This window comes from Podarcis muralis, chromosome 3, assembly GCF_964188315.1.
Source record: "Podarcis muralis chromosome 3, rPodMur119.hap1.1, whole genome shotgun sequence".
Classification (NCBI taxonomy): domain Eukaryota; kingdom Metazoa; phylum Chordata; class Lepidosauria; order Squamata; family Lacertidae; genus Podarcis; species Podarcis muralis.
Genome location: NC_135657.1, coordinates 33,085,881 through 33,110,247, shown reverse-complemented (window position 1 = coordinate 33,110,247; position 24,367 = coordinate 33,085,881). Strand labels below are relative to the sequence as shown.

General features: G+C 45.3%; 1 long non-coding RNA gene across 1 annotated transcript in view; it reads left to right on the top strand.

Annotated features, from left to right (window-relative positions):
* The first annotated feature begins 12,418 nt into the window (after window positions 1-12,418).
* The window catches only part of LOC144327228 (uncharacterized), a 34,458-nt gene continuing 22,509 nt past the window's right edge, over window positions 12,419-24,367 (top strand). The window contains exons 1-2 of the long non-coding RNA XR_013392164.1: window positions 12,419-12,496; window positions 15,044-15,128. This is a non-coding gene — a long non-coding RNA (uncharacterized LOC144327228). The remainder of the gene's footprint in view (window positions 12,497-15,043; window positions 15,129-24,367) is intronic.

Genomic DNA, 24,367 nt, shown 5'->3' with positions numbered 1-24,367 from the left:
ACCTCCAGTGTGGTCCTAATTGCTGCTGTGCCTTCAGGCCCTGTGATAACACATGTGCAGTTTCATAATAATAATTCTATATTTGAAGCAGAGTTAATGTAGCATTAGACTGACAGGCTCTCAGAAGGCTTGAGGCGCTGTTTGCATTTCCACCCTTATCTCTTCTTGCCCAGCCGCGGGGACTTCATAAAAGTGGAAGGCTCTATATTAACGTTTCCCATTCTCCTTCCTGAGCAGCTGCCACCTTTCCATTGTTTAAACGTCTTCCTGGTTTTTTGTTTTTTTAGAAAAAGAAATATATAAAAATAATTAGCTGCCTCGCGTTCCCCCAGCCAATCAACTGAACAGCTCCTGTTAAAAGCCGCTGCGTAATTCAGCATCATTTGCTTCCTGTAATGTTACCATTACTCTTCAAGGCTCATTTGCCTCAAGACCGTTTAAAGCCGTAAAGCCCACGAGGGCTGTTGCCTGGTCTTTGGGAATGTTTGTCAGAGGAAAGGAAAAGACAGGGAACCAAAAGTAAATGGAAGCAAATGTAATTATATGTGCGCTGGCATCGCACATGCTGTTCGTGTGAGTTAGAGCCACTCCAATTTTTTAAATAATTGACATCCCTTTGCATGGGACTGTGAGCTTGCCAGATTTTCTTCTCTTTATAATTTCTGGCATCTGCTGTGCCTTTCACAAACACACGACAAGCAGGAATTCAGCAGGTGGAGTAGAGTCACCACCTTGGGCTCCAAGCTTTCCAAGGTTTGTCTATGGGTTGAGAGGGAGTGTGGAGAGAAAAAAGACTGACCAGTGCATGATTGGCCAGCTTCCCTGACTGAGGCTGGTGTCATGATAAATTTTGAAGTGCAGGGGCCAGTGGCGTAGCGTGGGTTGTCAGCACCCGGGGCAAGGCAAGTAATTTGCGCCCCCTAACCCGTGGATTTGCGCCCCCTAACCCGTGGATTTGCCCTAACTCCAGATGTTGCGCCCGGTGCAGCTGGCCCCCCCTGCACCCCCCACGCTACGCCACTGGCAGGGGCTCATCATGAGAGCCGCGCCCCCAATTTTGCAAAGAAATGTTTCCTTTTAAACTGCTAGCATGAAGGAGGAACCATAACAAAGGAAATGAAAGATGTGCCAAGCCTCAGCTTAATTATTTCCCTCATGCTCAGATTTTCTCTATCTTCGGCCATCACATACAGCAGCAAAACTCTGAAAGCCTAGTTTATTACTTCACTGACATGGCAGAGCACTGAGGCTCTATCAATCACACCGGTGTTCCTGTAAATGGGAGAACATTGCTTCTGGGCTGAGAACAAAAGTCCTGGAGCTGCACTTCCCTGCATTCCCTCTCCACTAGAGGTTGCTTGGTTTATTATTATTATTATTATTATTATTATTATTATTACTACTACATTATTTATGTTAATTGTCTTATACCAATAAATGTGCTTCAACGGTATGGTGTAAATGTGCTTTAAATGTATAGTGTGTCCACAGTTTCAATCGGTATGCAGGCATTATTATCATTATTAATTCCTCTACAAAATTTATTATTTTTCTTCACACCACGACCCAATCACTTGTGCATCATCTTACCTGTTGTTCTGGAGAACTTCAAAGCTTGCCAAAATTTGTAATTTTTCACTTGGTCCTAATAAAAGCATAATATCCAACTGCGGACTTTGGAGTTTCGTATTCCTCCCGGTCCCCTCCCCTCCCCCTCCATTTACCTATGTTGTTATTCACATGGATTTTCAGGACTTCAACAAACTCTTTCCAGATTAAAATTCTTTCCTAGCCACTTCTGGTTAAGAAGAAGTGAATTTTCTATTCCACGGGCATTCCAGCCTGCTGTTTGGAAGATAATTTGCAAAAAGAAAAGAGAAAGAGAGAAGAAAGGGAGAAAAGGAATGATTATTTTGGTGTGGCAGAGGCTGTCACCTCATTTCATTGTACTAATTCCATTCAGAAGCCTAAAAGAAAAGAGATGAAAAGAATGCCAGGTGCCCCTTGTGCTGTGCTGCCTTGCGCTGCGGGCCAAGGAAGGCGGGATGGCGGGGAGATAAACCCTGACAGAGCCATCGCTGCTGCTTCAACTTCTGCCCAACTCCCCAGGGCTCAAGAATAGATAAGGATCTTAACAAATCCTCCAAGGTTTTATCTCAAGGCCAAACTAGACTTGACAGCTGAGCTGCCTCTTTAAAGGCCAGTGTATGTTTGTGTGTGTGTATATATATATCTGGAGAGGAGTTTGAGTTACAGAAACAGGGACCTAGGAAGCTGCCTGAGTCAGACCATTGGTCCATCTTGCTCTGCCTTGTCTATTAACACTGGTCCTCAACTAGTGGACCTCAACCTGATACAAGGTGGGTGGCAGCAGAAGCACTGCCCCCATGCCAATATCCGGTAAAAGATCAAGATATATATTCTTTCATAAGCGGTGGACCTGTAAAAGGGTAAAAGAGTATTGGGAAATAATTTATAATGAATTGGAAAAAAATGTTTTAAAGTACTTTTCCAAAAACAAAAACAAAAAAGCAGAGTCCTTTTTGTTGGGGGTAATTCAGATGGAAATTCCCAGGTGTCAAAAAAGGCTATTTATGTATGCCACTACTGCGGCCCGTGTTTTATTAGCCACAAAATGAAAAACGAGCAAGGTCCCAACTAAAGAAGAATGGCAACTTAAGTTGACAGAATATGCACAGCTTGTGCATCTAACATATAGAATACGAGAACAAGAGGAACATATGTTTAAAGAAGATTGGAAAACGTTTATTGAATATATGGGAAATAATTGTGTACAGCTGAAAATGCTGGCAGCATTAAGATAAATCCGACAGTGTAAATAAGTTTTGATGGACGCAATAATGGAATACCGAATGGTATAGTTTTTGTAAAATATGCAGGGATTAATGATATGTGAAATGAACCATGGGAAGAGAAGAAGGGAAGTCATTGATATCTTAAGGATGAAAAATGAGTATCTTAAATTGTAAAACAAAAAACTTAATTAAAATTATTTTTAAAAGAAAAAGGTCAAAAGTAGGTCCTGGGCCTGAAAGGTTGAAGATACTTGGTCTATAACTATTGCCCATGGCTTTCCAGGTTTCTCCTGGCCCTACTTGGAGAGAGTGGGAGCTGAACCTGGATACTTCGCATGCAAAGCAGAATCACTGCTACTGAACTCTGGCCCTTCCCCAAAAGGGCAGGTGGGCGAGGGGAACCAAATCTTCTCCACCCCCTCCCCCGCCTACAAGTAATCTTCCTATTCCCACAAACCTTCTCCACAGTGGATGATGAGAGAAAAATTTCATTCCGTTTGCATTTAACAGTGAACCTACCTATTCCACAATTTCTGACACGATACACAAACCGGAACACAGCCATGGTTTGGAACCAGCACTTCTCTGAATTTTGCAACACAGTCCTCCAGCCAAGTAATGTGTCCAAAAATGAACATATTGGTGAAAATAACATACCAAAGTTAGGAGAAATTCACAGTAGAATACTAATGAATTTTCACAGACTTTTTTGGGGGGATCGCAAACTGATACAGAAATGTGGAGAATTGAACATTAGTTTTGAAAAATGAAAAACCGAGAAAAATTGAAAAGGGTGGATTTACCCATCCCTACTACACAGCCCCCTTCATGGATCACTGTCTTGTCGTGGCGAAGGGGGTTGAATAACTCAGAGAAGCTATGAGCTATGCCGTGCAGGGCCACCCAAGACGGACAAATCATAGCCGAGAGTTTAGACTAAATGTGATCTACCTGGAGAAGGAATTGGCAAACCACTCCAGTATTTTGCCAAGAAAACTCCATGGACATAAAAAAGGAGATGCTTTGAGAAGAAAGTGAGAGTTTCCAAGGTATGCTTTGGTTCATGGGGTCACGGAGAGTCAAACACGACTAAGACGACTAAACAACAACTACACAGCCACGTATCTCCAAGCTACGTTCAGTTGGCAAAGAAGGGGGGAAGGCGTTGGGTGCATAGACTCTAAGGAGGTAAGCTACATAGAGATGGTGGAGGGAGAGAAATTCAGCACCCCTCACCTATCCTCCTCTTTTGTTGTTTAGTCGTTTAGTCGTGTCTGACTCTTCGTGACCCCATGGACCATGGCACTCCTGTCTTCCAGTGCCTCCCGCAGTTTGGTCAAACTCATGCTGGTAGCTTCGAGAACACTGTCCAACCATCTCATCCTCTGTTGTCCCCTTCTCCTTGTGCCCTCCATCTTTCCTAACATCAGGGTCTTTTCCAGGGAGTCTCTTCTCTTATCAAAATATTGGAGCCTCAGCTTCAGGATCTGTCCTTCCAGTGAGCACTCAGGGCTGATTTCCTTCAGAATGGATAGGTTTGGTCTTCTTGCAGTCCATGGGACTCTCAAGAGTCTCCTCCAGCACCATAATTCAAAAGCATCAATTCTTTGGCGATCAGCCTTCTGTATGGTCCAGCTCTCACTTCCATACATCACCACTGGGAAAACCATAGCTTTAACCATACTGACCTTTGTTTGTATCCTCCTCTATTGCTCATTAAATCGGAGGGCATTCCCGTTTTGTATGGAATAGGAGCAGACCCATATTCAAAATAGGGCTGGAACTTTCCTGTTAAATTCCTTTCTCCTTAAACTACTTAATTTTCCATACTGCTGTGACAAATACAAAAGGGCCACTGGGAGGCTGCTTCCCCATTATGGCATGGGCTCCCCCATCCATCACTCAGAGAAGAAGTAGCTTGCTTTGGCCCCACTGATGGAAAGGACACCTGTAAGAACTCTGTGACCAGGAATGACTGCCTGAGATTGCTCTTTCCCCCCTCTCCCTCCCAGTCACTTTGATGCCTTGCTTTTTAAATTGTAAACCTGAGGGCAGGGGCCTTCTTGCCGCTGGTTATTGTAAACCTTTGTAAACCACTCTGAGTCTCTTTTTGATGGAAGAGAAGCGATGGAGCTACTAAGTGCCCTCTTTAGACTATCCCAGTCAAAGCGGAAAAGTTAGGGGATTCAGTGACTGCATATGTGTTCCTCGACCCCAGTGTTTACCAAACTTGGGTCTCCAGTTGTTTTTGGACTGCAACTCCTATCATCCCTAGCTAGCAAGACTAAACAATAACAATGACTAAACAACAGATAATGGGAACTGTGGTTTGAAAACAGCTGCAGAGCCAAGTGTGGGAAACACTGCTCTCTCTACCCTCTTGTTTTTGAACACCTGAAAAGAGCTATGAAAATTAGTGTCTGTAAAAATAACATGGAAACACGCTGAAGACTGATTAAGGCTTGTTATGTACTGAGTTGAATAGGATCCAAAATGCTGCAGTCTGATTGGTCCTAGAACAATGCAGCAGTATGATTGGTCTGCAGGAGCCACCCAATCCGGCTCCAGATGGAAGTGAATCCACAACCTGATTGGCCTACAGGAGAATTCCAGAATTAGCCAATCACGTGCAGCCCATTGTGTAAATAATGTATATAAAGCAGATACTTTGAGGGGACTTTCATTCCTCCTCACCACTATGAGCTGAATAAAGAGCATGAAATCCACTCTCGACTCTGAGTATATTTCAAGGCTGCAGTCCTGGACTCACTTACCTTATTCTAAGCTCCCTTCAACTCAATGGAACTAACATCCGAGTGAGCATGCATGGTGCTGTAATTACATTTACTGTACCCTGAATTTAAAAGTACCAAGCCCATTGATGGTGTTCGACAATCTTATTAGTATTCAAGCTTGAAACAATCCCCAATGTGTCCTATGACCTTTACCAGCAATTTGCAACATTTGATCACAAGCAAAACACGGTGGGATTAGAAAGGACACCTGAAGGCTTAAGTGCTAATGAGACGGATAAAAGAAAGGGAACTCAAGCTGCACCACTATGCTTCCCTTCATGCAGAATGACTCAAGTCGGCTACAGAGATGAAAAAGGAGAAACGACAAGGATGTCACAATAGCACAGTCCGTTCCATGGCCAAGGCAGCAAATTGTGCAGAAAGCAGGGCCCAAGAGGGCACACTGTTTCCACTGTGCCAAGGATGGAAAACGAAGACCGTTCTCATTGTGGCATTATCTACCTTTATAGCATGGCTCTCTTCCAGGGTAGACTCGGGACAGCAGGTCTGATATCTTTAATTCATGTGGAAAGTTTTAAGCACATTGAGCCCTTATTCTAGAAATGGGGAATCTGCGATGGCCTGCCTGGCAGTGTATCTAGTGCACATCCCACGGAGGACATCTATATATTTGGAAGGGGTGGGGGAGAAGAGGGAAGCCTGTTTGGCATGCTTTGGCTGCCGCCTGCCAAAAGACCTTCAGATAAAAAAGCATGGCTACAATGTGCAATGTGGTAATTTATCAAAAGCAGTGGCAGCTGGGAACTACGACACTCGGGGGATTGAATTAATAGGCTACATAAAGTCCTTCATCTCCCTGCCACCAATGCATTTCCGGCTTAGCTGGGAACACTGTTGCCATATGGAATTTGTTGTGCGGCGTCTGTGCAAAGCACTGAAAGGGCTATTGGCTGGCTTCAAACAGGCAAGTAGCAGCATAACTAAGTGCAGCTGTGTCAATGACGTTCATCCTGACAGTTCCATCAGAATTGTCCATTTATAGTGACCAAATCAATCAAGTTCTTCCCAAGATCCTCAGCTCCCAACTGCTTGGTTAAGAGGATCTGCCAATGGACGTATTCCTTTGTTGTGGGCCTTCTTGTTGAACCCAACACCACCCAGGAGACACTATTTCATCAGAACCTTGTATTGTTCTGCATCTTGAAGGTCCAAGTCGCTTGACACCCAACCATGAAACTTTTCGTGCTAAACTGGTGTGTTCAAAAATGTTGGTTCCTTAGAAGGTTTATGCCTTACCTTCAGCACAGGTTCAAGTTTAATAAAAGTAAATTAAAATACATAGATCAGATATAATAAACAATGTTTATTTCAGCCCACCTTCTTACTTACATCTAGATTTCCCATACTTCAAAAAGTGAAAATACAGACACAAAAGTTGTTGAGCTCTTTTAAAGGAATTCCCCAGACGTTTGTACTGATTATCCTCCCAGACACAATTTTTGACGGGCGAATCCCGGATATGTATGGCAGCCCTATTATATCCAGCCCAGGGGGTGGCACTGGCTGTCTGCTTCCTCCTCCTTAATCTCAGTGCTTCCCTTGTAGAACTCAGCAGGGAGGGAGGCAGAACTAGAATAGGTTGGCTCTGCCTGTCATTGGCTCTGGCCCCACCTACTGTTGACCTCCTTGCCTTCCGCCCCACGTGTCACATGGCGCTAGCCGCCACAGGAGGAGCTGACTTCCAGTGTGATTGAGAAGGGAAGGCGAAGAGAAAGATGTGGCTGTTTGTGTCCCACTACTAACCCATTGTAGCGCTTCCTCAGTCTGGAATAATTCATGCTTGCCTTCAACATGCTGCTTTTCAATCTAGACTTCAATCTAGATTATTCTAGATGCTGCTACTCACAGGGGTGGGTGCAGTTACTTGATATATGCTTGAAAACCCTCCCCTTGATTAGATTATCCATGCCTTTTCCTCCTGCACATGCCCCATGTAAATAAAAAAGGGAGTGGTGATTGCTATCTTGGTACAGTATATGCAAGTCCACCCACAATGTCAGCCCCTTACAACAGTTTTCAAAGGGCACACTATGGGGTGATCCAGAATCAATCAGCAATGAGCTTTTACTGTATTTTTTGGAATTAAACCAGTTTCTCAAGAAGTGCTTTTCAGGGGCATAAAATATGCAACATATCTAGTTTGTGTGTGGACTACATAGGGAAAAAACAGACAGACAAGTGCCTGGTCTCCATTGATTCCAGAACAAAACGTCATGCGTGTATAGCCAAAAAGGGCTCATGCGGTGTGTGTTTTCCAAGCGCTTTAAGGAAAAATCTCAAAAAGTGAGTGGAAGCTGAGGTAAGCCAAGGGAGTTCACCCTTCACTACTACCCCTGGGAAACGTTGCTAATCATATCAAAAGTGTTTGATCTTCCCTCAACCATTTTTATTGATGTTTTGCCTGAGTGAGACTTCCAAGTTTGCTTTCAATTTCACTTCAGGCAAAATTCAATGGCAACTCTAAACAAGAGAAAACATTCGCTTGAGGAATGTTGAGGGCAGCCTGGTCTTCATTAACGGAACCACGAGCATTCACGTGAATTTGGGCTTAACAGGGACCCAAAAGCAAGCCACATGCCCAGGAGGAAGCCATGACCTGGGTCAAGGCTGGGATCAGTACCTGCTATGATCACTGTTGCCTGCTATGAGGTCCGTCCCCCCTTAAACAAAAAATCATGACCCACAAGCCCAAACAGCACAGGATGGCTGAGTCTGGCCATCATTTAAATTCCACATAATGCTCCAAAGCACAGCTATGACAGGGGCATTGTGGGAAACCCCGGAATGCCACATGGATAGCAAAGTCTGTAGAGCATGAGACTCTTAACCTCATGGTCATGGGTTCGAATCCCACACTGGGCAAAAAGATTTCTGCATTGCAGGGAGTTGGAGTAGATAACCCTTGGGGGTCCCTTCCAACTCTTCAGTTTTATCAATCTATGTCCCCCACTCCTGTGTTAAGGAGCCAGGAGGGCTCTAGTGCCTTGCCAAACACTAACAGAAACAGGACAAATCCTGCAGAATATTCTTATTATTTATTAAATTTCTATACCGGCCTTCACCCAATGATCACAGGGTGGTTTAGAATAAGAAAATGGTATGCCAATGGCTTGACTTGCATAACTGGAGCCAGTTGCAGAACTCTTCCTTCTGAACAGAATACTGTACAGTGGTACCTCCGATTAAGAACTTAATTCGTTCTGGAGGTCTGTTCTTAACCTGAAACTGTTCTTAACCTGAAACACCACTTTAGCTAATGGGGCCTCCTGCTGCTGCTGCGCTGCCACCATGCAATTTCTGTTCTCATCCTGAAGCAAAGTTCTTAACCTGAGGTACTATTTCTGGGTTAGCGGAGTCTGTAACCAGAAGCGTCTGTAACCCGAGGTACCACTGTACTTCATTTTTTCCCCCTTAGCAGAGTGCACAGCACAGAACAAATGGAACTGTCTGCCTGATAACCTTGCTCATCTCCAACTCTCTGCTTTGTTAACTCATGCTGGAGGGAACATGGACCTCCCCCTCCTTCTTTGTTATGTGAGCAGTTAGCAATACCAGAAGCAAGCTGCTGCTGCTCTTATCTTTCTTTGCTTCAGAGGTATTAACGTCAGAAATATCCCTGGGGAGGCGGCGGCGGCAGGTTGGGGGGGTAGAACTAGGCTTAAACAACCAAAGTCTTGTGAAAAGAGAGCCCTGGGGAGGGACAGGTCTGAGTGGAGGGGGTGGCAGAGATAGAAAAGAAAAATGGAGAATGCAAAGTACCGCAGGCAATGCCTTTCTCTGCCCTGGAAGAAAATGTTCTCTCCTTACAAAAGGCACCTTCCTGATACCAGCCTCTCTCTTACAGCTTCCTTCTCCCCTTCCGCCCCCTCTCATTCAGGACAGCACCCAGCGCCCTCACCGGGCCAGTGTCCCTTACACAGTCAAGGCCGAGGGGGGAAAAACTGAAACAGAAGCTGCCTCCAGATCCCCTTTCTGCTCTTTGTAAATAAGCCTGGCAGCGATATTTCGGAGGCCTTTAATCTGGGGGATCTCAAAGCAGCGGGAAACACTAATTGATTGCACCATCAAAATCGCATACGAAGCAGCCTGCTCAAGGTCACGCAGCAGGCATTTCGGAGGCGGCAGCGGCAGGAGCCAAAGCCGCAACACAACGAGGTGTTCATTTTGCTCATCATTCATCTTTCCTCCCTTGGCCATCTCTTGCCTAGTTATCGGCTCCAGATGCATCTTAGGAAGAAGCTATTTAGGGATCAGGACAGGGTTCTGAATGGCCTTGTCAATTTTTAAATGCCCATGCATCCTTCCCCCACCTTAGTGCCCAGCTTTTCAGCTTTTCGGGGGTGGGGGCGTGTAGAGTCAATCCCAATTGCTGCCCCCTCACATCGCCACTAGGGCAGTCCGACTTTGCTGGAGTTTAAGCTCCAGCCGTCATATTCAGTGGTACCTCAGGTTACAGGCGCTTCAGGTTACAGATGCTTCAGGTTACAGACTCCGCTAACCCAGAAATAGTACCTCGAGTTAAGAACTTTGCTTCAGGATGAGAACAGAAATTGTGTGGCGAAGGCTCGGGAGGCCCTATTAGCTAAAGTGGTACCTCAGGCTAAGAACAGTTTCAGGTTAAGACCGGACCTCCAGAACGAATTAAGTTCTTAACCTGAGGTACCACTGTATGTGGGTGTTGACCTCTTGTGCTGGGTAGCAGTGCTGGCAACAGATTGCGTCATCTGCCATACAAAGGTAAACATGACATTCGTTGCATTTATCACTTTTTCTGTCCAAGGGCCTCATTCCCTTCTGGGCAACCCTTGGGGGTTGCAGGCAAAAGTGAGAAAAGCAGTGAGTGTAATTTTTACAGTTGGCTTGTTTCGACACCCACACCCCCACACCATCCCCCATCCAGGCAAGTGCAAGGACACATTCCAGCCAGGCAAAAACACTTGAGGATGCAAGGGTTGTTAAGGGGTGTGGCTGGTGAGGAAGCATAGCTTGGAGAGCCACAGAGAGAGGCCTGGATGGCTGCAAAAGCTCCCATCTGGCCCATTGTGAAACATGATAAATAAGACTTGTATCCTTTCCTCTTGCACACTTTTAATTTAAAAAGGTGCGTGCGTGTTCAAATACAGAAATGCCAGTGCATAGGCCCAGAGGAGAGAAAAGGCAGTGGAGGGTGAGGGGAGTGATTATGTTATACATCAACAGAAGTATAGTGTGAGATCAGTGGAAGTAATAGTACCACTCTACTCTGCCTTGGTCAGACCACAACCTGGAGTACTGCGTCAAGTTCTGGGGCACCACAGTTTAAGAAGGATATTGCTGAGTTTAAACACGTAAAGAGGAGGGCAATCAAGACAATAAAGGATATGGAAACCAACCCTTATGAGAAATGGTTGAGGGAGCTGGGTATGTTCAGTTTAGAGAATAGAAGACAGAGGTGAAATGATGGCCAGCTTCAAATATCTGAAGGGCTGTCACAAGGAAGATGGAATAAGCTTTTCTGCTGCTCCAGAGGGTGGGATCCAACTTACAAGAGAGGAGATTCCGACCAAACATCAGGAAGAACTTTGTGATGGTAAGAGTTGTTTGACAGTGGAGGAGACTCCCTCAGAAAGTGGTAGACTCTCCTTCATTGGAGGTTTTTAAGCAGAGGTCGGATGACCATCTGTGAGGGATTCATTAGTGTGATACCTGCACTGCAGAGGAGTGGAGGTCCTCTCCAACCTTACAATTCCATGATTTATGATTGCAGAGACATACAACCACCCCCTCTCAGGATACATTCCATCAAATTCTGTCAACTGGTGTGGATGGAAAATGGTGGAATAGCAATGAATATACATGACTGGGGGGGAAATGGAATATGTGGAAGCTGAGATATCAAAGAGGTACAGTGAAACATTGGAATGGAAGAACTCAGTTGTGATATAAGACCCACATCTGGATGAACCATGATAGCAAGTACAGTGGTACCTCGGGTTACAGACGCTTCAGGTTCCAGACTATGCTAACCCAGAAATAGTACCTCGGGTTAAGAACTTTGCTTCAGGATGAGAACAGAAATTGCATGGCGGCAGCATGGTGGCAGCGGGAGGTCCCATTAGCTAAAGTGGTACCTCAGGTTAAGAACAGACCTCCAGAACGAATTAAGTTCTTAACCTGAGGTCCTACTGTATTTGGTAAACACTTGTCAGTGTAAGCCAAAATAAGCCAGCTGGTCCCAGACTTGTGGTCAGTCAGTGGTAAATGAATTCTGTGGTGAGGGGAAAAAATGAAGCGAAAACACTTCTGCAAACAGCACCTTTTAATTTTGCATCACAATACTACATGTACTATTTGCCATGAATAGTTTTTCTCCCTTAACTTCATTACGTCCTCCACAATGTAGAGTCTACATAAACAGACCATTTCTCTTCTCCCTTCTTAAGCTGCTCTTTCTGTTGGAAAAACTCATTTTTCTTGCTCCCCCCCCCCCTTAAAGTGATTAAGCAAGAGAACTCATTGTCCCCATTACCTCCATCCTCATCTCATAGAGGGAATAATAAGTTTGAGAGTTAGCCAAAGAGTACCCAGAGTTACTGAACCACAACAGTGCATTCAAATTGGAGCCAGCTCCCAAATGAAATAAGAGCAGGCCATGTTTTCCTAAATGGTCCAAACAAAAAGGCTGATGAGGTGCATGGAAGTAGTGATCCGGTTTGACAACCACTCTCATAAAACGTTCCACCTTTCCTAGAGCCAAGCCCTGATAGAAACTCCAGCCAAGAAAAGGCTTAGTGCACTGCCAGCTTCAGGGCCTAGAAGCAAAACCTTTCAGGAGGGAGGAGTGTCAAGGTCATGGCAAAGAAGCAGTATTGCCTTAGCTCCAGTGTAAGTCCGAAAGCTTTGTTTGTTTGTTTTTAACCCTTGTATATTTTATGGGTGCGCATGGGCCCCAAAATTGGTTTTGCATTTGCATCTTTCTTTCTTTTTAATCCATTTGGTCTCTGAATTGCTCTCTGCTTCAGTCTGTGCTTTGTGCTCCAAGCTATGAAGCTCTGTTTCCATTCACTGTAATGGGATATCTAAAAACAAGTACTGTCTAACGCCTCCCCTGTTGATTAAAGTGGAATTAATTTACATGCATAGGAACCCCTCCAGAGTGGATTAAATTTTGCAGAAAAATAGGGCCAGGGGCTTTTAATGGGAGAAGTAAAAGGATTAACTTTCCTACATAATCCATGTTAGGGCAATACTAACTTTATTAGGCCAACAATAACTCCAAAATCTATAATAGTTGTATATTTTTGAAGGGGGGGAAGCAAGGCGTTATTTCTTGCTGTTCCTTAAAATAATTAAGAGGTTGCTGAGTGTTCTTGTTTTATATTTTTAAAAACTTTGCAGCTTGACATGAGACCTCAAGTAGGCCTTACAAGGAGGAGCTGTCCAAAATACGGCCTGCAGATTTCTGAAGTGTTCTAGTGTTTGTTTGTTTTTGTTAAAACCCAGAGCAATGTAAGGTTCTGCCCGGACACTGAGGTCCAGCGCCGAGGACCTTCTGGCGGTTCCCTCGCTACGAGAAGCCAAGTTACAGGGAACCAGGCAGAGGACCTTCTCGGTAGCGGCACCCGCCCTGTGGAACACCCTCCCACCAGATGTCAAAGAGAAAAACAACTACCAGACTTTTAGAAGACATCTGGAGGCAGCCCTGTTTAGGGAAGCTTTTAATGTTTCATAGGTTATTGTATTTTACAATACAATTGGAAGCCGCCCAGAGTGGCTGGGGAAACCCAGCCAGATGGGTGGGGTATAAATAAATAAATAAATAAATTATTATTATTATTATTATTATTATTATTAAATAAATAAGCAGATAGAGTGGCCTCAAAAGTCCAGCCTGGTTTGTGGGTCCCCAGTTAGAACTTGCAGAGGGTCATGTGTTAATCCGCACCCTGCTAGGCCTACACAACCAGCAGTTACTGTCAGTTTAATGCACACAGTTAGAGCAGCCATGATTGATTAAGATGGATGGCCCTATTTTATGCCTTGCATTGTTTTTGTGCAAGCTGCTTGGAACGCCATGCTAGATTTTGCCAATTGCCAGAATGTTGGCATCCTGAAGGATGATAAGAGCAGCAGAAAAGCAGTCATTAAGCAACAAAGGTGAAGGCATAACCTGTTTTGGCAAGGAAGTGCTGAAGTGTGTCAGAGTGCCACGCGTAGAGAGCTGCTGATGAAGCAGGGGTCCTGGGCACTCTTGCCCCACTTCAGTATAGACTATGGTTACTCAGAGTCCATGTCTTATGTGGGTTGTCTTCCCAAGGAAGTAATAAAATTAAAGCAACATTAATGGAAAGGTCCAGCCCCCCAGTCCACTTACTCAGCAATATAAAATGTGTACAGTGGTACCTCGGGTTAAGAACTTACTTCGTTCCGGAGGTCGGTTCTTAACCTGAAACTGTTTATAACCTGAGGTACCACTTTAGCTAATGGGGCCTCCCGCTGCCACCACGCCGCTGCCGCATGATTTCTGTTCTCATCCTGAAGCAAAGTTCTTAACCCGAGGTAATATTTCTGGGTTAGCGGAGTCTGTAACCTGAAGCGTCTGTAACCTGAAGCATATGTAACCCGAGATACCACTGTATTTAGTTTTTTGAGCTATTTCGTATTGGAGAGGAATAGCATGGTTTTTCTTTTGTCTTCTTTCTTGCTACCTGCCTTGCTGCACCCAGCTGAAGACCACAAGGCCCAGCCGATTAGCCCAGCCGATTAGCTTGGATTGGTAACTATGAATTTCATTGATCTCATATTATAGGTAACTTAGAATTGTTTCCCAACTAGATGGGCTGCAGGCAGTTAAGTAAAGGTAAAGGGACCCCTGACCATTAGGTCCAGTCGTGACCGACTCTGGGGTTGTGGCACTCATCTCACTTTATTGGCAGAGAGAGCCAGCATACAGCTTCCGGGTCATGTGGCCAGCACGACTAAGCTGCTTCTGGCGAACCAGAGCAGCGCACGGAAACGCCGTTTACCTTCCTGCCGGAGCGGTGCCTATTTATCTACTTGCACTTTGATATGCTTTCGAACTGTTAGGTTGGCAGGAGCAGGGACCGAGCAACAGGAGCTCACCCCGTCGCGGGGATTCGAACCGCCGACCTTCTGATCAGCAAGTCCTAGGCTCTGTGCTTTAACCCACAGTGCCACCCCTGTCCCTAAAGTTAGGAGGAGGTTAATTACTTCATACAAATGGTATCAAATTGCTTTAAGTTGCTTAAAATTTCATCATATGTCATTTGCTTTATTTTCAGTTTTTTAATGTAACTTATTTTATTTTCTATAAACTCTGAAAGCTTTCATAACACTATTAAGCTTTGTACACTAATACACTGGGTGATCAGTTCCAGTTGTAACCTTGAGTTTGTGGTTTTCACTTTTTAGGCCTAACTGGGTTGCTGCTGAGCAAATTTGAACCTTGAACGAGGGATCCCATTGGGTGTTAGTACATTGGTCAGGATTTGGCATGGTAAGTGCTGGTCTTGATTGGATCTTCAAATTAGCATCGTGCAGTTAATAAATCTATCCAGGTTTAAAGGTAAAGGTAAAGGGACCCCTGACCATTAGGTCCAGTCGTGACCGACTCTGGGGTTGCGGTGCTCATCTCGATTTATTGGCCGAGGGAGCCGGCGTACAGCTTCCGGGTCATGTGGTCAGCATGTCTAAGCCGCTTCTGGTGAACCAGAGCAGCGCACAGAAACGCCGTTTACCTTCCCGCCGGAGCCGTACCTATTTATCTACTTGCACTTTGACATGCTAGGTTGGCAGGAGCTGGAACCAAGCAACGGGAGTTCACCCCGTCACGGGGATTTGAACCACGGACCTTCTGATCGGCAAGCCCTAGGCTCAGTGGTTTAACCCACAGCGCCACCCGCATCCCTTAGTCAGACATTAATTGGTATCAATAGGGCTGACTTCTAGGCAGGTAGATTTGCAGCCTAACAGCGCAATTCTAAAAAGTAAGTTCCATTGTACCCAATGGGGCTTACTCCCTAGTCAGTGTATATAGGATTCCAACCTTACTCTAGCACAGGAATGGGGCACTAGTGGCCCCAGCCAGCATGATCAATGGTTTAGGATAAACCAGGTTGTAGTTTAACACCATTTGGATGGCCACAGGTCCACCACCTCTAGCAATTACCCTGTTCTGTTTTCTTTTGGCACCATAAATGAATCCTGATTCTCTCCCCCCCCCCAGCCTTCTCGTATGACTGTACCTTAAGGTTTTTATATTTTAAAAAAAGATTAAAGCAAGAAAGAAACCCGCAAAGGACTCTTTAGACAGCAAAGTCCCCATCCTGGGAAAAGGAGCTCATTGGAGCTCTGGAGAGTATTTAAAGCACCATTCCCAAGGGTGCTGTTCTTTATAGCTCTGCGTTGACATTTCTTTGCTAACAACCTCCTGAACTTGCTGCTTATAGAGTCAGCTACAAGTGTGTAATCTGGCATGCGAGTTTCCATTCGCTTTATCTGCTGTTATCAGCAGAAAGGAAAGGATGTGGGCTTGTTGTGGCTTCTCCCTCAAGAGCCAGCGTGATAATCCCTAGCTGAAAGTCAATATTCCTGAGGCCACCTTGACCTTCGCCATGATCTTGACCAAGCTCCGATTGTTTCCTTTGTGATATGATAGCGCTTCTGTAACTCCACATACTGCACTTTCCTTTTGGCCAATCGATATTTTGGCAGGTCTGCTGAGTCCCTATTTATATCACATATGCATGGATAGGGACACATTGAGGCCGTGACTTCCACGCATTCAAGTTGTTAACAGAGCCTACACGTGTTACAATAGGAAGGTTGAGATGGTAATCATCCCCTGCATGTAAAGAACACATAACCAGCACTGCAATGCCTAATCAGGATCCAAGGATCTATGTTCTGTGTGCATAAGTCCAATACGCACATAGAGACCCTTCAGACTGAATGCACAGATTCATGGCCTCCAGGCACAACATTAGCCAGGGAAATACTAGCCCACATGGCCCCACAACTCCCTCATGCTTTTAAATGTGTATGTGTTACCGAAGCATCACCCCACTGCATAAATTAATGAATTAAACTATTAATGAATTAAACTAAACACCACCTCCAATAAACCTTTCCACTGAACCTCTGGTGGCAACAAAGAGCAGAGCCTCTGAAACAACTCCCAGGCCTGTTTGTAAAGGAAGAATGCAGTTCCTGAGGTATCCCAGGCCTAGGCCAATTGGGGCTTTATGAAAGGTTAGCTTCTTTGCACCTGGAAACCAATAGCTGAATCTCTGGGCTCCATCCAGCATGCCGACAGCAGCCTTTTGAAGTACATGAAGTTTCCAAAACGTGTTTTAAGGTGGGCCCAGATGATCTCCACAGGCAATCTGTAGCCCTTTGAAATGCAGGACAGTGCAACATTGCAACACATTGGATGTGCCCATTTTGCAGCCCCAGGATCACTGAAGTTACCCTCAATTTGGCTGGTTTCATGACATTGCCCTGCTCATGGCTACTAACAGTGGATCCAGCCATTCCACCATAAAGCAGAAGTACAGTGGTACCTTGGGTTAAGAACTTAATTCGTTCCGGAGGTCTGTTCTTAACCTGAAACTGTTCTTAACCTGAAGCACCACTTTAGCTAATGGGGCCTCCTGCTGCCGTGCCGCCAGAGCACGATTTCTATTCTCATCCTGGATCAAAGTACTTAACTCGAGGTACTATTTCTGGGTAAGCGGAGTCTGTAACCTGAAGCGTCTGTAACCTGAAGCGTATGTAACCCGAGGTACCACTGTACTGAAAAAGACACTCAGACACAATGTAACATGTGCATCCAAGCAGCAGGGAGTGGCTCATGGTAAAATATGTGGGGCACATAGGGCTGTGGTGTGGCAGGAAAAAAAACCTTACAACATGGAATTCTTGTGCATGAACATGCTCACAATGACTTTTCTGGTTTGAACCCCCATTGAGTTACTTTGAGTCACTCCAAGTGAAAGCATGAGGGAATGGGATCTGCTTATTGAGATGCGGGTGGCACTGTGGTCTAAACCACTGAGCCTCTTGGGCTTGCCGGTCAGAAGTTCGGCAGTTCGAAAACCCCGTGACGGAATGAGCTCCCAATGCTCTGTCCCAGCTCCTGCCAACCTAGCAGTTCGAAAGCACGCAAGTCCCAGTAGATAAATAGGCACCGCTGCGGCGGGAAGGTAAACGGCATTTCCATGTACTCTTGTTTCTGTTACGGTGTTCTGTTGTGCAGGAAGCGGTTTAGTCATGCTGGCTACATGACCCGGAAAGCTGTCTGTGGACCAGAGGTCAGGAAACTTTTTCAGCAGGGGACGGGTCCACTGTCCATGAGACCTTGTGGGGGGCCGGACTACATTTTGGGGAAAAAAATAAAAGAATGAATTCCTATGCCCCACAAATAACCCACAGATGTGTTTTAAATAAAAGGGCACATTCTACTCATGTAAAAACACACTTATTCCCAGACTGTCCACGGGTCGGATTTAGAAGGCGATTGGGCCAGTTCCGGCCCCCGGGGCTTAGTTTGCCTACCCATGCTGTGGACAAACGCTGGCTCCCTCGGCCTGAAATCAAGATGAGCGTCGCAGCCCCATAGTCACCTTTGACTGGACTTAACCGCCCAGGGGCCCTTTACCTTTTACCTTTAATGAGAGGCCCATAACAGAGTGTGGCCTAAGAATGTAAGAAGAGCCTGCTTGATCAGGCCAATGGCCTGTCTAGTCCAGCATCACAGTGGCTACCAAGATGTTCAAGCACAAAGAGCCCTCTCTTCTCCTGTAGCCTTGACAGTCAAAAGCATCGCTGTCTCCAACTGTGGAGGCAGAGTACAGCCATTGTGGCTGGTAGCTGCTTATCCTCCACAAATTTGTCAGACTATCTGGGGCCGGTAACTCCCACTCCCCAAAGAGAGCCTGCACATTGTGTTCCCAAGCTCTTGGTAAAAGCTGAATGAAATTATTTGGCCATAGCTTGGGAATTTATTGCAGAGATTAGATAAGCTGAAATAAATGGGGGGAGATAATAGATATTTACACAAAGGAACAAGAAGTGTTTCTTTCCTCCAAAATAGCTTCTTGTGTTTTATTTATAGCTTCGCATCCCTTTTGAGATGGAGCGGGGCATTTGCATAAAGAGGCGACCGGACGACAGAGGGGTGGGGAGGAGGAGAGAGAGGCGATGATGATAAATAACCATTCCTTGTACAGACTGAAATCATCATTATACCTGCCACTGTGGATAGATGTTTCTACCGAAGGGAGCACCAGAATTAGAAAGGATCATTTTAAATGGCTGAGATTTTTAACCAGCAATGGGTGAACCTCATTTAAGTTCATTTCCAAACACCACAAAGGCTAGGAGATAGGAGCTTTCTGCAATTTATATTTAGCCCCTGAAAAAATGGCAGGCAGACAAAAGGGGTCAAATCAGTCTATGGCCTGTTCTGGAAGCTAGAAAAAGTATACAAGGTCCACAGCATAATTATGGAGCAGCATGAGAGCAGCTTCCCACATTATGTTTATGTGACATAGGAATGACCCCACATGGCACTCCTATAACTGAAATAGATGTGTGCACTAACTATTGCCAGGCTGTTTTCAGACCTGGGAATGACATACAGAAACGGGCCCCTAGTCACTTGAAAGCCTTAAGGATGGACATACCTTCTGGACAGCCTTGGGCTGTGTATCCTCAACAACTTTCCACAAATGAACCTTCTTTTTCCACGTTACTGGCAAAAATACTTAGGGTGGTGGTAAACACCCAGCTTGTTATTTTATTTGAGGAGTATGCCTTCTGAAAATTCACCTCCTACCCCTTTAGACCAAGTGGTTAATACAGGCTAAAATTCAAGAAGATGTCACGACATACAAAACTTCCATTGCCGATAGTTATTGTCTTTTATTTAGCAGTGTGCTAAAAAAAACAACAACAACCTTGAAAAATCTGATACGTTTAATGAAATTAATAATGACTAATATTCCAAGATGCTTCACTAAGTTTGTAACTGAATAGCTCACAGTTTCCCCAACAAAGCATATGGATTTAAATTTCCTTGTACCTCATCATGCATGATAAAAAGGTCAAATTTTCAACAAAACAGTCAAATCTGTCTATCCTCTCAGATCCAGAACACACTGGTCAACTTAACCACACAAGCAATGACTCAAATTTTGGTCAGCCAGTTCTCCAAAATTGGAGGTCTGATTTTATTCCATACTCTTCAACATGCCTCAGAGGAAAATCAGGCTGTGTGTCTTTCGGGGCTGTGATCTTGTGGGAGGTAGCCAACTTTGAGACTCCATAGCCTCTTCCCCCAACAGGTGTCTTTTGTGGCTGTCATCTCACAGGAGCCAGGGAACTTGTGCAAGAGCACAGCCCCCAAAATGGCTTCCTTTCAGGTCCACCATCTTGCATCACGTGAGAGCACGCCGCACCCCCCGCAATGTGCATCTTTTGGGACTGTGCTCTCACAGGAGTCAAAATGAGACATTCCAGCATTCCAGCCAGAAGCCGCAATGGCTTCTGTAATTCTGGGATGTCCCACTCAAAGCAGGGCAGTTAGTCCAGTTATAGGCAATGGTTACATTGACTGCACTTGATAAATAGAATACAATCTCCCTATCACTGAATAGTACTACTTGGGATAATTTCCTACATAGCCAATAGGTATCCTGGAAATAAACTTATTTGCTCTATATTATCCCCAAAGTAGATTGTGGGGAGTTAGAGAGCCAGCGTGGTATAGTGGTTAAGAGCGGTGGTGAACTGGATTTGCTTCCCTGCTCCTCCACATGCAGCTGCTGGGTGACCTTGGGCCAGTCACACTTCTCTGAAGTCTCTCAGCCCCACTCACCTCACAGAATGTTTGTTGTGGGGGAGGAAGGGAAAGGAGATTGTTAGCCGCTTTGAGACTCCTTAAGGGGAGTGAAAAGCAGGATATCAAGTCCAAACTCTTCTTCTTCTCGTCTCTAATATTTGTTCCAGCTTTTATATTACATTTCAGCTTCAGAGCTGAATGAAGCCTTTGGACAAGGCAACATCTCTGCAACCTCAATGTCTCTTATCGTGCAAAGGCAACTGAGGAAAAAATGATGATTTTTTTCCACAGTTGATGTATACGAGCCTTGAGAACTGTCACTTCTGCTCCCTGTGTTGCAACCATCCTGTCTGTGAGATGGAGATCTAAGATAATTGCCATCCCAATTAGGGTGTGGTGGCAAGTGTTTAGCTTATGTTTCCAAAACCTTAAAATTAAGACTCACCCTTCCATTTTCCATCATGCTCAACATTGCCATCTGCCTGTGTACCAAGGTAACTCCACTGGGATCAAGATTCTATGTAAGGGTTCCACTTGTACTAACCGTGGGAGGGGAGAGTGCTCTTGCCCTTGGGTCCTGATTGTGGGTTCCCCATTGGCACCTGAGTCTCTACTGTGTGAACAGGATGCTTGAAACGACGGAACAGTGACATGATCTAGCAGGTTCTTCTTCTGCTCCTGATGTTTCCTAGCTGGGTTCTGGAACAGATTACTCAAGTTCTGTGGTGCATTAAGACAGTCTGCAAGCTTTAATTTCCCTTTCCTCTTGTAGGCTTGAGCAGGGTCTCTTTCTCTGAATTGGGGTGGAGTGGTGTTTCTGCTACTTACCAGGGAGGGCGGGGTGTCCTGTGTGAGTGCACCAGTAGGAGCACCAGATTGACTCAGCCCCAATCTTCTTGCTGCATCTCTTTTGATTCAGACCTTGGAGTTGAGGCAGCGTGCTTGTGGCTCCTCAGGTGCTAGAATCTTCTCGTGGTTGGTTGTAATAAAGGGCCCTGTTGTAAAAGTTCCCAAGTCTCCTGTGTATTGCAGAAGCTGGGGTAGGCTGCAAACTGAGTAAGCAAGCTCTCTCTCTCTCTCACACACACACACACGCCCATGCCAACGATACCTAGGGGACATTATCAGTGCAACAATGTCCTTTTCTGGAGCTGCAGACATATTAGTGGTAATCAGGAAAAGAGGGCCTTATCTCCACATCTCTTTTGAGTGTGGGAAGGATGACTCACCTCCCCTTTGGAATGCCCATCAACTGGAAATCCAACTGACATCTGCTCTAGCTAGTTTTCAGCATTGGCTAAAAGCTTACTTCTTCTGCCAGGCTTTGGAGGCTATCATGGGTATGAAGTTTCCGACCAGTGATTGTGGGGAATGAGAAGGAGTAGTGGAGGGAATTGAGGAAGGGAATTGGCCGGCATTTTGTGGGAGGAAATTGACAGACACAGGAGAAGTTAAACAGCCTTCCAATTTTGCCTTGAAGCACACACTTCCTGCATTAGCAGCTTAGCAAATGAAGGTCCAGTAACTTACTTTTGTGAAAATGACCATATTTTTAAAAGATTCTTAAGGGGATATGGTATGGTCTGAAGGTACATCAGATCACCTCCTTGCTGAAGCTAAGCAGATCTGGGTCTGGTCAGTGCCTTGATGGGCAACCAGATGGGAACCACATGCATCCAAGCTTTGGGTTCCATGATGGAAGAAAGGATGGAATGTCAATGCAGGAAAACAAATAAACAAAAGGCATCTATTGAATTTATTAATGATATTTGTATGTCACCCCATAACATGGCATTCTCCAGGGGGCTGAAAATAAATTAGTAAAGAAAATACAAAGAAAAAGAAAAAAAACCACCCTTGAAACCATTAAAAAGTTGAAGCTATGCAAATAGAACTCACCATCATCTCAAAATAAACAAACCTGGCCTGGCTGAATAAAAAAGGTGTTGAAAAGGCCACAAATATGGTGCCAGGTGAGCCTCTGTTGGAAGGATGTTGCATCACAGGGGTGTCCCTATTGAAAAGGCCTCTCCTGGCAGCCTCTCCACCTCACCATATTGCAGGGGGAACCTGGAGAGCAGGGCCTCCAAAGTGGGTCTTAAGATCCAAATAGGCACATGTCCTGTGCCTCAGCCTGGTCCTGAGTTGTCTTTGAAGTTGTTCATCCATGTGATCAACCGGCCTGTTTGAGATGGATTGGAATAATCTACAACCTTTCTACTTGTATTACGTAGCCCTGTATATCTCACCTTCCCTCAGTTTCATGCCACTGTGGATCATAGAGATGCAAGTTTCTAGAGTGTCACAAGTTCAGGACTCTGAAGTCAGAAATGACTGAAAGAAAAAGTGAGGAGGAGCTTCCCTTGTTTTCTTTAGTAAATATAAACTCTTTGGTCAATCACTGCTGATGGGAAAGGAAGTGCAGAAGAAAGTACATGGCAGGTTAATGGGGCTTGAGAGCAGGGAAATGTGTGTTTTCTTAACTTTTTAGTTATGTATTTTTAGTTCTACAAAACACATCACTAAACCTTGGACAAAAATAGCAAGTCACTTACATAAGAATCTAGCTCACTTAATAAAAAAATCTCCAGGGTCTACAGGCTCTTCATCGGATTCGGACATTAGGTTAAGATGGAAACAAATATTTGTCTTGCTTTTCACAGACTCTTGCGAAATAGCCTGGGGGCAGGCAGAGGATTGCAGCTAGAGGTGGTGAAAGCACTCCCTCTCCAATGCTCCATCCCAAGTAACTCCAGTGATGGGGTGTCTTTCATATGTGGTGCCTCATCATTCCTGAAGACTGGCTATAAAGTTATGGTGATGCCAATGGTCGTAGTGATGGCAGTGGGGAGTAGGCAGCACAGAGCTCAAAGAAGGTGGAATATGAAGGTGAAAGGGAAGAAAGGGGCAAAAGGATGGAGGAAGTGGAGAAGGAAGGGTGAATGTAAACTGTCTGCTATCTGAGATGGAGGAAAGGATTGACTCCCAGTCTGAGGGGACTCTTGCAAAGTTCATCTCCTATGCTGATGTCCTGCTGATGTGGTCTTATCTGATAGCAGAGGTGGGGCTTCCAGCAACTCTTTCATACCTAGAATTCCTGGCTTTGCTAGCATCACTCTCAAACATTGTGGGAAATTCAAAATGGCTGCCCATAGCTGCCTGGCATGGTGGGCCTAGGGCAGTGGAGGCTCGTCTATTAGGGAGAACGATGTGCTGCCAGTACCCACCTGCCTTTCTCCTTAGTCTCAGTGTTGCCATTACAGAACGCTGTAGAAAGGAGGATGGGGACAATACTCACTGAAGGCCCCACCTCAGGCGGTGGAAGCCCTCAAGGTGGCTCCTCCACAGGAGAAATAGATTTGAGATCCCCTGGAATTGAGAAGAACTGACTGATTGAAAGAGTGAACCCTAGTCTTCCGGTCGGTGCCAGCGCTTAATGGCGGTCCTACCTCCGAGCTCCGGAGAAGGACTGCTCCGCAAGTTCGGGTCTTACCCGCTACGGCGAGTGGGGGACCCCTAAAATCTCAGGCGCGGAAGCCTGAGAGCAAGGAGACTCGGTGGGCACCTTTGCGCCCCCCGGTACTGTGAAAGAGCCTTTTTAAAGGCTCCGGAGCGGCATCGGGAGTGAGCGCGGTGCTGAGAGTCGCTACCCAGCCTGCGGAGTGAAGCCGCGTCGCCATTAGCGGAGAGCGCCGATTCCTTCCTGAAAAGAAAATCTGGACTGGATTCCCGTGAGTAAGAAGGGAAAAAAATTAGGAACCTTTAAAAATTGAAAATTTGGCTGAAAACGGGAGGGCAAAAAATAAGGAAGTCTGCCCCCCCCGGACTGCAGGAATTTAAAGCAACGAAAGACCTCGCTGCAGTTATTAGAAACTTAGTTGCGAACTGTCAAA